The sequence below is a fragment of the Talpa europaea genome, assembly GCF_964194135.1.
Source record: "Talpa europaea genome assembly, chromosome: 3".
Taxonomy (NCBI): domain Eukaryota; kingdom Metazoa; phylum Chordata; class Mammalia; order Eulipotyphla; family Talpidae; genus Talpa; species Talpa europaea.
The window spans coordinates 47086371-47104840 of NC_140069.1; the positions used below are offsets into that span (position 1 = coordinate 47086371).

The 18470-nt window shown below is 41.1% G+C and overlaps 1 pseudogene across 1 annotated transcript in view; it reads left to right on the forward strand.

The window, feature by feature from the left end:
* Nucleotides 1–566: 566 nt before the first annotated feature.
* LOC311168828 (bis(5'-nucleosyl)-tetraphosphatase [asymmetrical]-like) overlaps nt 567–18470 on the forward strand; it is a 34493-nt pseudogene continuing 16589 nt past the window's right edge. The window contains exon 1 of the transcript in view: nt 567–706. The product of the transcript in view is annotated as a bis(5'-nucleosyl)-tetraphosphatase [asymmetrical]-like (transcript). The remainder of the gene's footprint in view (nt 707–18470) is intronic.

Below are 18470 nucleotides of genomic sequence, written 5' to 3' on the forward strand. Positions count from 1 at the left end.
CTCTGCCAGGTGAAGTGTTGTTTTTTTTTTTTTTTTAATGTTTAGAGACAGGAAAGTAACTCAAGCTAGCAGAGTTTAAAAAATAGGAAGAGTTTATTGGCTTCTTGGGCTGCAGGAATGTCTAGATTCAGGGGTCCATGTGACATCATTACAAGTATCTCTCAGGATCAGTCTTTTCTATGTAAGCTTCTTACTCAAATATTTAGGTATTTATTTTATATATTTAGAAATTTTCTATTTAGACAGAAAAAGGGCCCCTATTAACTTACGTGATGGGTACAATCTCAGAAGAGACCCTCTTTGCCAGCATGTACTCATCCTTCGACGTGGACTCTGGATGACTTTGCTTGAGTCAAAAGCCTGCTGTGGGCCCATCATTGTGTTAGGAAGAAGGGATACTCCGCACACCTCTATCACCTCCCACTCACTGGGGAGACAAGGCTGGTAATGAGAAATCCACAAGGTACTGGGCAGTTCTCCCAAAGAAAAGATGTTGCTGAAGTAAAACTAAAACGTTTGATACAAAGTTAAGATGCAGTGTAGAGGATGATTTGGTGAGTTTACTGATGCAGTCTGAAGAATTGACTCAGAGCCCAAGCCTGGGGTCTAAATCCTGGCTGTACTATTCGAAACTTGGAGACATCTTGTCCATGGTCACAGAACTCAAGCTGGCAAAGAGGGTCTCTTCTGAGATTGTACCCATCACGTAAGTTAATAGGGGCCCTTTTTCTGTCTAAATAGAAAATTTCTAAATATATAAAATAAATACCTAAATATTTGAGTAAGAAGCTTACATAGAAAAGACTGATCCTGAGAGATACTTGTAATGATGTCACATGGACCCCTGAATCTAGACATTCCTGCAGCCCAAGAAGCCAATAAACTCTTCCTATTTTTTAAACTCTGCTAGCTTGAGTTACTTTCCTGTCTCTAAACATTAAAAAAAAAAAAAAAAAACACTTCACCTGGCAGAGAGGACTGCAGATTTGAGTCATACTTCTGGGTCACCAGCTGTTGCCTGCCTCTGCCACTGCTTGTGAAGATTTCTGTTGCTCTGACCCAAATAGCTCTTCAGCAGGAATCATCTTTCTCCCATTATTTATTTTTTATTTCTGTTTACAATGGAAGACACACTGAGCAGGAATTACTGCTATAACCACCCACTCTACACATAACACATGCATCCTTCCTTTTCTTTACCCTTTCTCTCTCTAGCCATGCCTGAGTCTCCTGTGAAAAGGCATTCTCAACTCTTATCAGAGACAAGGATCTTCCCTTTAAATGTAGGCTATTCAAAACCAATTTAATTCTGTCGATGCCATATCTAGTAGCACCAGATGTCCAGTGTCCATGTCCTCATGTGGCACAGCCAGGGCCCTGTGAATTTCCTTGGTCATGGTTGGGCAGGCTCCTGGTTGCAGATTGGTGATGGGGGTGCAGCAAGCACCTGTAAAAATGTAGCAATTGTGGTGGCAGGGGCTGCCCTCTTGGAAGAGGGACAGGGCTTCTTTGGGGCAGGACAGGGACTGTGGTGGGCAGTCAGTTCTTCTGCACATTCTTGCAACATCTGCACAAATATTAATGCAGTAGATCTAGTCAAGTCTAGATTGTCCAGTCCCAGAGTCAGGGTAGAAATGGCTGGTGCTTAGGAAATCATTAGGAAACGAAAGTGTACACGTGGATATTACATTAAAGTATAGGATGAAATTATTAGAATTCTTCCAAAAGCTCAGAATCTCCAGTTTTGAAAACCTCTACATCATTGCAAAGCAAATATTGTCAGGGTTAGAAGTAGAAGTTAAATTTTAAGATGGCCACATTTAATGGAAGGGAACACGATTTTTGTATGAAGCTTTGGGTGAACCAATTCTTTCTTTCTTTCTTTTTTTTTTTTTTAAGATTTATTTATTTATACAAGCACTGGGTATAGTCAGAAGTATGGGAGGGTGAGAGAATTCACCAGAGCCAGAGCAGGGAACAGAACAGGCAGCGAAATACACTACTGAGGGGGCAGCAGGCACGGCAGGAGAGGTTTGTCGCGCCATGTGGGACCCCACCGGGGACCAGGGATTGAACTCGTGCTGCAGAGGCTGCGGGCAGCTTCGCAACCCAGTGCTCAACTGCTGCGCCACTGGGGAGACCCTCACCCCTACTTTTTAAAAAAGATTTATTTATTTATGCATACAAGAACTGGAGTACAGGCCAGAGGTGCGGGGGGTGAGAGGATTCACCAGAGACAGAGTGGGGAGCAGAACAGGCAGACTGACTGAAATACACTGCTGAGGGGAGTGGGGGAGACAGGAGAGGTCTGCTGCACTATCTGGGCAGCTTCTGGCCCTTCGGTGATTGAACTTGTGCTGCAGAGGCTGAGGATAGATTCACAGTGCTGTGCTTAACTCCTTGCACCACCAGGGAGGCCCTCACCCCTACTTTTTGAGTAAGGAACTCCATATTCTCAATTTCCATTGGGTCCCACAAATTGTATAGCTGAGCCTGCTTGCATGCCTACACTTAGGTACAGGGAAGCTCGGAAATGTAGTTTTGGAGGTTTCTACCTTGGAACAGGGGCTTCATCAAGCAAAAACCCAGCTAGTCAAGAAGGATAGAAGATCAGTGCCCCACCCACCTCATTGACTGCCAAACTACTAATCATATTTATTTTTATTCTCCATTTGGGTGGTCCCAGCAAAGTCTCAAAGAGGATTAAACTTGCTGCATCAATCCTGCCCTGCAAGGAAGGATCAGCAAATTCCAAAGACCAGAAGACCTGAAGACGCTGGTGGTGCATCAAAGTGAAACCAACTGTTCCTTCGGTCTGTGCAGAGCGGTTTCCCTAACTGCACTCGGCCCCTTGGCTCCTGCTCAGCTTTCTCTGGGTACCTGCCTGCCTTCCAGAAGCTATTTTTGTTCTTTGGTGTTTTCCGAATACTGTTTAATGCACAGCATGGATGCACTGTGAATATTTACCTTTCTCAGAGCTAAGTCCCAGGAAACATTGATTTTAAAAGGTTAGTCATTTAGACTCAGGCCATTTTTATGTCCTCAGAATGATGGTGAGTAGTCCTAGCACTCTCCTCTGCAAATATCCTGAAAGGAGAGGGAGAAGAAGGAGTTGTTCTAAATTGAGAAATGAATTTAAAACTGTAAATTAGAAAGCTTCTTAAGACTTGGCAAAGATGCACTTGCTATGCACAAAGTATATAGACTTCGCTTTTTTTTAATTTTGCCCACTAAGGCCACCATTATGATGGCATATGAGTGGCCAGCTTCCTAAAATAATCTCCCGTTTTATTCCAACCTAAAAATAGATCCTACAGCTCCTGGGAAAGCATGGTGGTTACAAAAGGAAGAATAGTCTGACCTGTGACAGGGAAAGAGACCTTCAAGACACAATTTGTTAGTGTTTGAGGTCTCTGAGGCCAATTTCTTCAGTTTAGAGATTAAGAACCTTCTCTTGGTTGCAAGTAGAGATGAGGTCCTGACCCAGAGTTCTTCTGCTTCAACTCCTCACCACTCAGCATCTGCCAAGACCAAAGAAACAGCTGTCCACAAGTGGACATCACATGGCCTTAGAATTCTACTCATCCCAGTCTGTGGTGGTGTCTTGGTTTGGAGCTTTCATGAAAAGGAACATAAAGAAGGAAAGGTCAGACCAGAACTGCTTATTCTATTTATTTATTTATAAAGATTTTATTTATTTATTTTTGTGTAGAAGAACTGGGGTATAGGCCAGAGATGGTGGGGGTGGGGGTGGTAAGAGGATTCACCAGAGACAGAGTGGGGTGTGGAACAAGTGGATCTACTGAAATCCACTGCTGAAGAGAGCAGCAAGTGAAACAGGGGAGGTCTGCTGCGCCATGTGGGTTAGCTTCCTGGCCGGGATCGAATCAAACTCAGCCTGTTGTAGTGGTAGTGCTGAGATTTAACCCCTAGGCCACCAGGGAGACCCCTGACCAGAACTGTTCAGCTGGCTAGATTTGCAACCGGAATGTTGGGGTGAGGTAACTTAATGGTAGGATTGGGAAGGCAAGAAAATGAGTGTGTTTGTCACTTTTGTGTAAGAGGAGAAAAGAAAAGGTATCTGATTTTAGCATCGCCAAGAAATCTGTGCATGTTTGTGTCTCTCCTCTCTCTCTCTCTCTCTCTCTTTCTCTCTCTCTCTCTCTGAGGGTGTGTGTAGCATATAGTTTTAGGGTGAAAGCTATGGAATCACACTGCTGGGATCAAGCCCCAACTCCATCACTTACAAGTTATAGTGGGCAAATCGAATCATGTCATTTCTCTAGGTGTCAGATTCCTGAGTTATAAGGTAGGAGAATTTTAGTAGTTGCTTCATAGGGGCCTTGTGAAGCTTCAATGAGATTATCTGTGCAAGGCACTTGGAACAGTGCCTGGTTGGTAAGTGCCTTATAAACAGGTAACATTATTATCACATCAGACAACATCTATAACTTATACTTGTGGGCTGTTGATTTTCTGGGACTCCTGCCCACCAGGTATGGTTCTCACCTGCTGTACACAGAGGTAGCACCCGCCTATCCAGATAGCATGCCAACTCTTCTGTGCTCACAAAGGGACAAGCTCACCTAACAGGACTATGCCTTTGTGTACATATATATGGCCAGTTCCTCAACCCCGCCTCAGTCTCCCTGCGACGGGTGCATAAGATCAGATGTTTACCAACCATGGCTTGCTTCTGTTCCATCCTTAAATGGAAACATACTCTTCTTTCAATAAGGGCTCTTGTGTTTGAAACTCTCCGTGAAATAAGTAAGATCCTAGAGCTTATTCTTCAGAGTAGATTTTTTTGATGGAAAAAAAAAGCTTTTTGCATAATTAGAACAAGATCTCCCCATTGAATAGGAGATTTTCTTTTCTTCTACAGTATAAGGAAACCAAACTTAATCCTTGTTTCTTCTTTATAGGCCTCCTGAATTTCCTGACCTTTGTGCTTTGGTGATTTTAATCACTGAAATATCTTTACTAGTGCAGGCTGTTCTGAATTATAGAGTTCCCAGAGGGGGCCTTCTGAGGCTCCAGAATGGGGTGGGGCAGCCAGGGGATAAGGGACTCTGTGGCTTCAGGAAAGATTCTCGCCCAAGGCAGGGTTGAATAATCAGTAAAACAAGAATCCTAGAGGGGTCAAGCACACATTCAAAGGTGGGGGAACTCTACGGTGGCTGGAGAAACTCAGCTAGGCCAGGGGCTGCAGAGGGCTACTATCAGGCTGTAGCTCAAACTGTAGAGTTGCTTCCACAGCCTCCTGCCCGGCCTGCAGCAAGGGAGGCCATCCAGTGGGGGCCTTTATTCAGGCTGCCCCTAGAGGGTCCACATCTCTGCTCCTATGAGACTCTTACCTCCCAGGGAGCATTGCTAGTGGCAGGGTAACTTCAAGGGGGGGGGGGACACTATGCGTTGTCAGTGATCTCTGGTTTGAGGGCAAGTTTTTGGTAGGTCTTGATGGGTGTGTATGGTAGAGTTCAGGGTGATTGTGGTGGCCAGGACCTGTGCCTAAGGGGCCCTTATTTCAGATTTGTCACCTTCTGAGTCGATAATTTTGTACTATCATCTTAACAGTTCACTCCCTCACTCACCTACACAGTCATTCCAACATTTACCCTGAACCAGACCTGTGCTGAGCAGAAGAGGGATGGAGAAGGAGGCAGAACCCAAGTCTTCAAATGTTGGGCCTACTGGCAAGAAATCTTAGCCAATTAGGGAGTTGTGATGGTTAATTTAATGTGTTGACAAGACTGCAGTATTCAGATACTTGGTGAATCATTGTAGATGTTTTGTGAAGGTATATTTTAGATGAGAGTAACATTTACATCAGTAGACTTTGAGAAACTCAAATTATTCTCATAATGTGAATGGCCTCACCAATCAGTTGAAGGCCTTTGGACTCTCCCTTGGTCTCCAGCCTGCAGGGATACCCTGAGGAGTTTGGACTCACCAGCCCTTACAAATGCATATGCTGATTCCTTAAAATAAGTCTTCCCCCTCCCCACCCTGCCCCCCAGTATTATTATACTATTGTTTCTGTTTCTCTGGGGAACCCTGACTAATATAGGCGTCCAGTCTCTTGTTTTATTGTCCCCTTGTTGACTTCTGCATTTTATGAAACCATTTTTATTCTTTTTTCTGATGACAAAATGCACACAGTGGAAAACACAGAAAATGCAAATAGCACCAAAATGGGACTGTGTAAACATCGTGCTAAGAGACCTCTTTTTTTTCTTTGCATATATTGGCATATATACTCAAGAAAATTGGGATTATAAGTCTTCAACCTTTTTTAAAAATGTCATTAATTATAAGCATTTTAAAAATGTCATTAAAATATATTGAAAAATATTTGGGGCTTGACCACTAGTATGTTTTTGTTGGAAATTTAGGTTTTTTCCTATTTTCTGTTCTTATAAATAGCTCTGCAAGGAAAGTTTTTGTGCATAAATTTATGTCTGCCTCTCTGATTATTTCCTTAGGGAAGATTCCTGGAAGGGGAATTACTGAGAATTCTGGCCTCATAAATGAGAGAATTATGAAAACTGGAAGGGAAAATGCAATAAATTAAATGAATTGGGTTGGTTGACTTATTTTAACTGAGAAAATAAGAAACACCTGCCCTCCTCCAGGGCTGAAGTTCTGTGACTGACATTTCTTCAGGGTCCTTGAGCTAGTAGGAAGAGACCCAGGTTAGGAGCCAGACCTTGGCTTCTGAGTCCACCTCACTTCTCTTAATATTCCTGGATGTGATTCTGACCCATTTTGCTACAAGTTCTTCATGGAAAGTGGAGCTATAAATGCCTAGCCTGCTTTGCAAAAGGTCGTGAGGAGCTACTAACAGATGTGTGTAAACGCCTCCCTCACCCACCGGCTTTCCCCTCCTCCTTTAAAACCTAAATAAGGGACCAGGAAAAAGACTAATTATAATAAAGTAAAAATCAAAATCAAAAAGCAACTATAAACCAGAGACATACCACAGGAGGGGAGGAGGGAGTAGGATCAAAACAAGGGGGGTGGGAATTGTATGGGGACTATAACCAAGATGAAAATGGATACATTGTGCAAAAATGAAAAATGATGTAAAAATTACATAAAAGAAAAAAAATGGAGCTAAGTAGATGGCTGCTTCTTCTGTGCAGCCTGTTTTAACTTTCCAGGGATAAACCTGTAACCTCTTACTCTTAACATTTTCTCCAAGCTCTTTTCTGGAATAAATAATGTTAACTTATAATGATTTGCTTGCATTTCTGTTCCTGTGAGTCTGAGTCTTATTCGCCTTTTCTCAGTGACTATCTTTCACTGATATTTGAGTATCGTACAAGGCACGCAGGCAATGCACAACTGATGTTGACTAAAAGACAATGTAAAATGCTACACGAACATGGTATCATGCACAAGCATTTACTAAACATCAATAACGTGTCCCTGAACTCAAGGCACTCATACCTCAATAAAGAGATTCAAGGAACCATTTGTTATGTGCCCAACTGACTGTGATGCTGCAAAGCACTGTGGGAGGTAGGACCATAGCTGATGGCTGCGCTTGTCATGGATGCCGTCTTGGAGCAAATAATGGCTCTCTGAGAAATGTGGCCCTTAAACGAGGGGGAAATAAAAGCTTTAATCCCAGAGAGGGAAACTGTGAGCAATGGTGGTCCAGTGTCTGACTATGTGACCTCGTACATAGTAAGGACTCAGGACTACTCGCTGGTGAGTGAGTGAAGACAGAGCAATAGCCCATTCTGAGAACAAGCTGGTGGGTCACTGCTTTCCCAAAGGGACTATTTTATCAGTGCCAGAATAACATGCTCTCTAATAAATATTAACAGAGTGTCTAATCAACGCATCAGTTTCCAAACAGGTACAAATGCTGCTTAGCAAGATTTCCTCAGTACTGTGCATAAAGTTACAGGCCTGTGCACCCATATGTGCTCACCCCTCTCTCTCCACACACCCACCTTGACTCTTCAGCTCACCCTTAATGAGGGACTGGTAGCTCTGCTCTAGATCAGCTTCCACCAGCAAGTGAAGGAAGCCCTGAGGCGTTGTCCTCCTTAATCTGCTGTTCCCTCAGGCAGATTGTTTTTTTAAAACCACTCTGTCCATTGTGTTCTGATTAAGATGCCTCACACTTTCATTGGAAGACTAAGAATTGGGAACTGTAGAGATGAACAACAAAAGTCAATAAATTGCCAAGTAATCACGTGGAATGTTATATTTTGCCTCTCAACATTTTACTTGAGGTAAGTGATTCAAACTTGTCCTTGAAATTGATGAGTCATACAGTGACATTTTCCAGTTAAAATTAGGTTCAGCTGAATAATAGAGGACCCTACCCTTTCAAAAGTTAAGGAATGTAGTAGTTTAAATCATCTCACATATAAGAAGTCTGAAGCTATATAGTCCAGGGTTTTTTTGTTGACTTCTTTGTCACCAAAGATACAAACCTCTTTTTATCCTGCCTTCATCATCTGCTGGGATGTAGCCTGCTTCTTCATGTCCAGGATGCAAATTCAGCCACCACAGTCACTCTCCAAACAGCAGGATGGCAGAAGCAAAGAGAGATGATACCACTTTTCCCTGTTACAGAAATTTCTGGAAATCTCACGTAACACTCCACTTAAACTCCTTAGCTGGAACTTGTCATACCTGTGAGGGAAAATAAGAAATGTTATCCTAGAGTTGGTGGCAGTGCCCAGTTACAAACTAGGGATCAGTTCATTTGACAGAAGGAAACGATGCATGTTTGATGGACAACTAATAATCTTTACCACAAACTTAATTGAACTTATTGTAACAGGGTGGTCCCCAGGAAGGGGGGAGGTTCAAGGTTTCCTGCCCCACCCAAGGGAGGATGGAGCTGAGCAGGGAGAAGCTTCTGCAGAGGTGACTGAGGAAGGAGGTAGGAAGGAGAGCCAGAAGGAGACCTGGAGGTGGCAACGTGGAGCTGAGAGACATGTGAAGAAATTGCGCTTGCCTTTTGGTTCATGGACTGGGTGACATAGATGTGGATGAGACCCATGGGGAGGTGACAATGGCGGGTTTTATCTTGATTTTGATTTTGCTCTTTTCTTTCCAGACTTGTCTGGTTATTTCCAATCCTTTTCTATGGGTCCCCCCTGGAAGGTGCTTTAGACTTGTGGCAGGCTTTGGGGACTTGCTCTGGGCCAATCCTGCTTGGATGGACTTTTACCCAAGAAGGGAAGAGTAACTTTGGGTGCTTGATTTAGAAACTATATTCTTTGCCTTTTCTGTATTGTTTACTAATTTTATTCAAGTTCCTTTTTGTTAAAGTCTCATATGTTTTGTGTTGATGTGGCAGATGGCAGAACCTATTTAGAGCAGGCAGGTTTGCGGGGTCTGGGGTGCCCCTCTCCCTGCCCTGTAACATTATCATTACCTTCAACACTCTTCAGAGAGCAAAGCAGTGTTCTAAACAAATGGAAGAAGCATGAAAAATGTCACCCTCGGGGGAAAAATGCTATTTACCTTCTAAATCTTAGGTTCAGTACTTCAGAAGTTTGGCTCTAGTCAGAGCACTGACTATGCAGACTAGAGTATTATTTATAATAGAAAATATATTTTATTTGTTCATTTAAATAGTTAGGGTACTGATGAATATTTGAGGAGAAACAGTTTGGCAAATTTAACTCTTATTTATAATTATTATTGTTTTATTTTTCCGATTCCATTATTTTAACTAATTTATTGTGGAGTATAACTTTTATAGAAAAACAAAGCATAAAAGTAACTGACTTATTTAAATAGAGCATCGGAATGCTTCCACATCATTATTTATGGCTGAATCTTTTCAATAACTCCATTAGGAAGGGAAGGGAGACATCGGTATCATCATTCACATTTCTAAGAGAGGAAACAGGACAAAAGACAAAAGTCTTTGAACCCAAGTTTCAAAGCCAGTGTGGGATCCATGACTTGAACCCATATCCTCTGCCCACAGAGTTCACTGTGCTTTACCCTCACTGAAACAATAGGAATCTCATGAAATTTGCCAGAGGCAGAAAGGTGAGTGTAACTTTCTGGAAAATTCTTGCTAGGTAAAAATGAACAAAAAGGAGTAGTAGCCACTGTAGATAATTAAACATAAGATATCCTGAGAGTTATAGAGTAAATGTGACATGAATTACCACTTGAAATAAACAGTGCTAGTGAGAGAAACAGGCAAAACCACTCTCAGAGATTTAAGATTTTACTATAAATGAAATAAAAGGGGTGGGGAAAAAGACATATCTTTGGCAACTCTTTCTCCTTGTCACTATTTTTGGTTGCCTGTCTGAAGAAAGTTTTGAAGATTTCCTTGTAAGGACAAAAGAAAAAAATCACGCTTTGGCCTCTCGACCCTAGTGGAAGAAACCACAAGTGAATATTCCTCTGTTCCAGTAGTTGGGAAGAATTGGTAACAGGCTGTGAAATCTTCCCATCAGCTCACACATGGCATAAACTTATGAAATCAGTTCAATAATCTCAAAAACTGGTCTCTGGGAATCATGCACTTGTACATTTCAGATATGGATGCCCCCTGGGATTTGAGTAAAGGATGCGCCCTACAAAGGAGGCAGTCTTTTCTTCCATAAGTAGGCATGGAGTCCAGCCCTGTAAAAGATGGGGATATGTATTTAGTTCTCATAAACTCCTTCATATGGAATTTCTTCCTCCTGCTAGAAAGAAGAGAAGCTATAAAGCAAATGTCTCACTCCCATGTATTTGGAGATAGTTATGAATTGTGTGAACAAGTTGCTGAGCAATAAGGAATAAAGAGCAATTCTTCTAGCACAAAGGAATGTTGAGCTAACCCAGCTCATTTATTTATTAAACACGCACTTAAATAATGTTTAATGAGTGCCAGGGACTTTACAAATACTAACTCACTTAATATTCCTAACAGCCTCCTGAGGGAGGTATTATTTTACTAGTGAAAAAACCGAGACACACAAAATTTTTTTTGTCCATCACAATTCTCTTTCCCCTTGTCCCTTTCCCTCCCTCACTTTTTCACCTAAGATCCCTCAGGATATTTATTGATGTCCATTGGTTTTTTTGAAAGCGCTTTTGCATTATTGAATTGTCTTCTATGTAAATGTCCATATTCGTTTTTATTATTTACTTAGTTGCATACAATTCCCTCAAATTCCTTCCATTTTTGTAGAAATGGCCTTATTCCATTCTTTCTTATGGCTATATAATACTCCACGTGGGTGTGTATGTCACATCTTCTTGATCCAATCACGTATCGATGGACATTTAGGCTGCTTCCACATCCGAGCTATTGTAAATAATACTGCTATGACTATTGTGGAGCATACAGTTTTTCTGTGTTTATGCCTTCATATATATTTTTTAAAGATTTATTTATGCATGCATGCAAGAACTGGGGTACAGGCCAGAGGTGCTGGGGGGTGAGAGGATTCACCAGAGACAAAGTGGGGAACAGAACAGGTAGATTGACCGAAGTACACTGCTGAGGGGAGCGGCAGGCGAGACAGGAGAGGTCTGCTGTGCCATGTGGGTTGCTCCCTGGCTGGCCAAGGGATCGAACTTGTGCTGAGGAGGCTGCAGATGCCTTCATATTTTAGATATATGCCCAAGAGAGGTATTGGTCATACAGTGTTTCTATTTTCAGTTTTTTAAGGTAGATCCAGATTGTTTCCCATAACACTAAGAAAATAACAAAACTTATAAGATTTCTTCATTCTCCTTTTACCTCTATTGCTCTGGGACTGTTTTAGGAAGGAGAGAAGACCAAAATATATATTTACTATTATAATATTGCAATGGCAAATTAGTCAATACTTTTTGGAAGGAAGGAAGGTAAGAAGGAAGGGGAGGGAGGGAGGGAAGAGAGAAGAGAGGGGGGTAGGTTTGGATATTTATTCAAAAGGATGATGCTGCTCAGGATGAAGCTATATCTGAGCCTGTTTGATCATTTCTTTCTTGGGGATTATTACAGCTAACCAGTCTTAATCATGATTTGTTTAGTCTTAAATATACATCAAATTAGATCGTGTATATCAAAGTACTTTAAGAACACAACTGATAGGTACATGAAGTACTTTTGTAATTATTATGATCACACCGATTCACTTTTCAATTTTTCCTTACTCTACCCTTCATTTGACGTTGGGGTGGGGAAAAAAAAAACACAAGAAACTAAAATTCTCATGTTCCCAAGAAGTCATTAGAACTAGCTACTAATCTTTTCCCCTTTGGCTGAACATTCCAAATATTACACCACTTTCTCAAATGCAAAACATTCATTATTGTAATGACACCTTCATAAAGGAAACACTTTCTGAATGGCATTCATCCAAAAACTTAAAGAACACTAATCTTCAAGACTTGTAAATGTTTTACTGACTTGCAAACGTTCAGACCTTCTGTTTATCACAAAACCAGGGATTATATACTTTATGATTATCTGCAGCAGAGTTCTACTTACATGAAACCTTATTTTTCATATTAGTTTTCATTTAATCACAGAGCAGGGGCTCACCACCTTTGAGATGTCCATTGTTTCTTTCCTCTTTCTGGGAGAGTTTCAACTGCAGACATTAGGGTCACATCAAAAGATGTGGCTGGAGATAGGATTGGAGAAGGAACTGTCTGGATCTATGAAAGAATACAGATTTTCTATCGCATCTATATTCAAAGGTGAATATAACTTTTGGGGTTCTCTTTTGTCTGTTTTCATTTGTTTCATTTCTGTTCTGTTTCCTCAGCTTGGATTATTGCAATTTAACATTTCAACTTCCTCCTCATTCATTCATTCTTCAACCTATTCTAACCAGAATTCTATCCCTATTACTTAATTGAAATGGCTTTCATTTGCATAAATCATTCAGATCCTGGGACTAGAGAGACAACCAGTCCCTGACCTTGATGGTCAATCCCTGGGGAAAAGACAGGTTAAACAAACAGCACTGGCATAGTACAGTTTTGGGCAGGTGTTTGAGAAGCACAAAAGGCATCTGCTGACCCAACTCCAGTGTTTGAGATTGGTAGGCAAGTTCTGCTGATACTTTCTCTTCTGGCTTCTAGAATAATAAACCTTGGTTTCCCTCTCTCATTTTTCCTTGTCAATCTCTTTTCTCAGTTCCATTTCCTCTATTCATCCTTTACAAATTGTTACTATTCTAACAGATGGATGCTTCTATTCTTATACAGATCCTCTCCTAGAACAATCTGGTTCATATTTCTGACAATATATCACAATAAGTTGATGACTCACATATCCCTACTTTCCAAATGTGCTCCTCTCTTCTTAACTCCAAGTCTATCTGTCTGTCTGTTCACCTAGATAAGATACAGACATTTCAACCCCAATGTATCCAAATCTGAAGCCATCTTCATGAGCCTTCTTTTTCCCCTCCATTTCTTATTTCAGTAAAAGTTACCCCCATTTGCTCACCCTTTCAGATTAGAAACCTAAGAGTCATCTTTGGCTCCTCCATATTCTTCCTACCCACAGTCACAAAATCCCACTAATTCTGTCTCCTTACTGCCACCATCATAACTCTCCTTCAATTTACCTTACATATTGTGACTAGAGGGGTCTTCTGCAATATTACTCTTCTGTTTAAATAATTTTAGGGGTTTCTCAGTAGTATAGAATAAGTCCTACCTACAACATTGCAGAAAAGGCTTTTGATTTTCTTTTGATTTGCTCCATTTCATGGAATATTAGAATAACCTGCTGGATGAGCAGCTAAAGATTCAGTTCAGAGACAATTCGCTGAAACGATGGACTACCCTCAGTCACCTTCTCCATGGCTCTCTTTCCTCTTAAACAGAGTACGTAAATTTGGGAATCAAAAAGAGTGACTGGGTGTGCCTTCCAGTAACCTCCTGGGACACATTGTGCTATTCATTTTCTCAACTCTGGGTTCTGCATAGAGGTTCTCATCCCTGAAGGAAGGGCACTTTTGTCAGAGCCCCACTTCACCGCAAGCTACAGCTGTCTCCAGGGCACATCAGATTCCTTATGTGCAAGGACCAGCAGTCAAGGAGAGGAATATCATCATGGCAGGTTTAATTCCTCCTGACAGCTGGTGGGGGTAGGGCCACTTTTACATGATGGAGCAGACAGGAATAAATATGAAGATGACTGGTGACCCAGTGGATTCTTCCTGGTTCTCCCTTTCGTAGTGACTTTGACGAGGGGACCCCTGTCAGCCTGGCTGCAACAATTTTAGAATTGTGCTGCACTTGGATACATTTGCTTATCAACTTTTCTTTCCTTCTGTTCCCCTTTCATAGCTGCAAGCCTTACATTGCAGTCTGAATGTTACCCCCCAAGAAATCTTTTGAACGTCTCACTCTATACAACGGTTTGTTTCTCAGAGAATACAGACTGCACATGATACCAACCTGTTCTTGGGCATCTGCTCTTTTTTTTTTTTTTAAGATTTATTTATTTTTATACAAGAGCTGGGGTACAGGCCAGATGCGTGGGAGGGTAAGAGGATTCACCAGAGACAGAGTCGGGAGCAGAACAGGCAGAAGGACCAAAATACACTGCTGAGGGGAGCAGCGGGCGAGACAGGAGAGGTCTGCTGCACCATGTGGAAATCTCCCTGGCCGGCCGGGAATCAAACTGCCCTGCAGAGGCTGGCTGCGGACAGCTTCACAGCGCTACGCTCAACCCACTGCGCCACCGGGGAGGCCCCTTGGGCATCTGCTCTTAAAGAGATTTCCTAGAGCAAGTGCTGTGTAAACCAAGTAAGTTAATGTCAGAGCCCCACTTTACCGCAAGCTACAGCTGTCCCCAGGGCACATCAGCTTTTCCACTGGTGGAAATGCAGCCTGGTGGCAGGCATTTGGGAACATTTTCATGTGCTATGGCACCTTGACTGCTTGTTTCCAAGGTTGTTTGGGCTGATGACCTCCTCCCTCATCAAATGTGGTTGTCTCCTGCTTGGTTTGACATCTGGCCAGTGTCGGAGGTCATGGTGAGGGCTAAGGCTTTAGCATCAACAAATTGGGGGTTCAGATCCTGTGTTTGCCAGTTGTTTCATGTGTTAACTTACCTCCTGATGAAATAGGAATAGTAACACTCATATTACTGAAGGGAGTCAAATAATTGAGAAAAAAAAATGCGAAGCATGTAGCATATCTTAAGTGCCCAGTAAATTGAAATAGTGGAGTTACTACTCTTAATCCCAAATCCAGAAAATATATAAAAGAAATCTTAAGGACCTCCCTTGGTGGCAAAGGCGGTTGAGTGCAGCGCTGTGAAGCTGTCCACAGTCTCTGTAGGGCAGGTTTGATTCTGGCCGGCAGGCAGGCAAGGGTCCCACATGGCGCGGCAGACCTCTCCTGCCTCACCCACTGATCCCCTCAGCAGTGTATTTCTTCAGTCTGCCTGTTCTGTTCCCCACTCTGTCTCTGGGGAATCCTCTCACCCTCCCACGTATCTGGCCTATACGGTTCTTGTATAAGAATAAATAAATCTTTAAAAAAAAAAAAAGGCAAAGGAGAAAATATCCTAAGTGGAAAAAATAATAGAAGAACAACTTCAAATTATTTCCAATGCTTGGAAAATTCAAGTCATGTCAAAGCAGAGGAGATATCTATGCATTTTTTTCAATTAAAAATAAATGAAATTGGCAAGATTTTGAAAGAAATCTCTATCCAGAGGCCTTGAAGACTGAAACTTCAGCAGTGTTTTTTAGAAACCTGGATCTGTGAGAATTGTGTGTGGTTGAAAAAAAAAGATTTTGTGTTTTCAAAGACACTTGACTTATCATTGTGTTTATGTTTGAGTTGGCTAAAGGGCTTTATTTATTATGCATTATGAAACTGGTATAGAGATAAACTGGATCCAAGGCCTGAATAATTTTCTCTAATGAAGAAATAATTCTATACAGTTTATATAATGATGAATCAGATTAACAGTTAATATATGTTTAAGTGAGCAAATTCCAGTCCCTAAAACAAAAAATTCTATAGCGTAAATATGCAGTTCACTGTTTTACACACTTTGAGATTGATGTTTACATTCCAGAAAATTTGTATTTAACTTTTAGGACCATTTCAGAAAGAAAAGCCTATGAAGAATTTCTGATTATCTTGGGAAGCTTCTGGCTTCTTAGGAAACACAGCAATAGCCATAGAACATATAGTTTAAATGAATAAGGCATTTTCTACTTCTGTCTGATTTATTTGTGCTATTGAGTTTCCTGGAATGAAAATGTTTTTCAGCCTACATCTCTGTTAATGACGAGTACTTACTGTAGGATTTTACCCCAAGATACAAAATTGATTTTGAGCTATAATTTCTTCTAATTTTAACCAAGACAGGAGAATAAAAATGTTTATATCTCTATTTTTTCTTCACCTTATTTAATCAGACTGTTATATTTGAAAGTAATATTTTCTACTAAAAAATGATCCTTCCTCCCTTTTTTTTCCTTTTTCTATATATTCTTCTGTCCCTCCCTCCCTTCCTTCTTTGCTTCAAAAAATATTATTTGAGTACCCACTATGCCATATAATATATTAGATGTTGGAGAGTAAAAGGTGAGTCACACAATTTCTCTCAGAGGAACTGAGTATAGTGAGGAAAGCAAACAGAGAAAGAAAATAATAAAACTCTGTAAATGCAGTGAAAGAAACTTGTACAAGGAGCATGATGAAAGGCACTTCTCCAGGATACATGAAGTTTGGAAATCAAGCAGGGACTTACGACTGGCAAAGTGTAGCTCTGTCTGAGCAGGTGAAATTTTGTGTGTGTGTGTGCGTGTGTGTGTGCGTGTGTGTGCACGCGCAAGAGACAAAGGTGCCCAAGCCTTTCTGATCAGTGAGTACAGCATGAGCAAAGGAACAGAAGTCTCAAATAGTAGAGAGCAAGGTTGGAGAATACAAGCTGGTCAAAATATCTAGAGTCTGAAGTATGAGTCAAGGAAGAGCAAAGATAAGTAAGGAATTCATAGGCACAAGGAAAAATTCTCCATGCCATACTCAAGAGAGTTTGGATTTATTCAATAAGAAAGGAATAGACTTGTGGGTCCAAGACCGAAGACAGAGAAACCAGTGAAGAGATTATCAGACAGATCCAAGAGGGGCAAGAGACAAGGAGGACCCAAACTAGAGTGGTGAGGAAGGACGAGAGCCCAGAAATACTTAGAAGGTAAAACTGGCAAGTGTAAATGATTGATTAGATATGAGATCCTAAGGAAGGAAATAGAAATAATCTAAGATATCTGCCAGGTTTCTAGTTTATGTGATTCATAACTTCTTAGGAATTCTACTGAGAGGGCAAAAATGGCAAATGAGCTAGTTTAGAAGGAAACATGATGAGCTACATTTGGACACATTGGTGGAGCTCTTGACAGTTAGGAAGACTTGTGTCCCTGTTAAAGAAAGATCTAGGAAGAGGACCTTAATACTGTTTGGACCAATGTGTTCTTGCCCTTCAACACATGAAACATAAGCAAGGATACCCATTTTTATTTTTTTATTTTTATTTTTTAAAAAGATATTTATTTATTTATTTATTTATTTATACAAGTACTGGGTACAGTCAGAAGCGCGGGAGGGTGAGATAATCCACCAGAACCAGAGGGGAGAGTAGAGCAGACAGACTGATGAAGTACACTGCTGAGGGGAGCAGCGGGTGGCAGGAGAAGTCTGCATGCCATGTGGGACCCTCTACTGGCAGCCGGGGATCGAACTGGTGCTGCAGAGGCTGCGGACAGCTTTGCAACCCAGCGCTCAACTGCTGCGCCACTGGGGAGGCCCAAGGATACCCATTTTTAGATGGGGAATCTGAACCATTGAGAAGGTAAGTCAGAGCCAAATGAGAAAGACAAAGTGAAATTTCTGCCTTGGTCTGTTGTATAGCTTTTATTATTACCTTAGACTTGGCAACTTCTTTCCCCCATCCATCTCTTTGGTAAATTGAGTTCCCTAAAGACAGAAATTCATCCTCATTGGTGGAGGCACAGCAATATTGAGTAATTGATTCAATTTTTTATTGAGTAATTAATTCATTTCAATATACATTTACTGAGTATTGGGCTAAACTCTTAAAAATAAAAAAAAATATGTCTTATGGCTGCATCAAATTCATTTATGCTTTTCTGTAATTTCTTATAAATAAATCAAAAGTAAGATGTACCTATAAACAAGGATCAGGGTCCCAGAGATTTTTTTAATTGATTTGAACTTGGCAAATGTCCTCTGTCAGAGGATACTATGTTCTGAAGTTGACAGATGACTACAGTACAGTGTAGGACTAACTCTTGTATCATGACTTCACCCTACATAACTGGACCCAATATCAATGCTAATACATTTCTCTTATTATATTCCCTTATCTAAAATTTACACAGCATGTTTGCATTCATTAAATTATCAGGGCATCTACGAAAAACCTGTGATTATCCCTATGTTACAGATTCAGCATTCACTCATCAGATATTTACTGAAACAAGCCAGACACTATT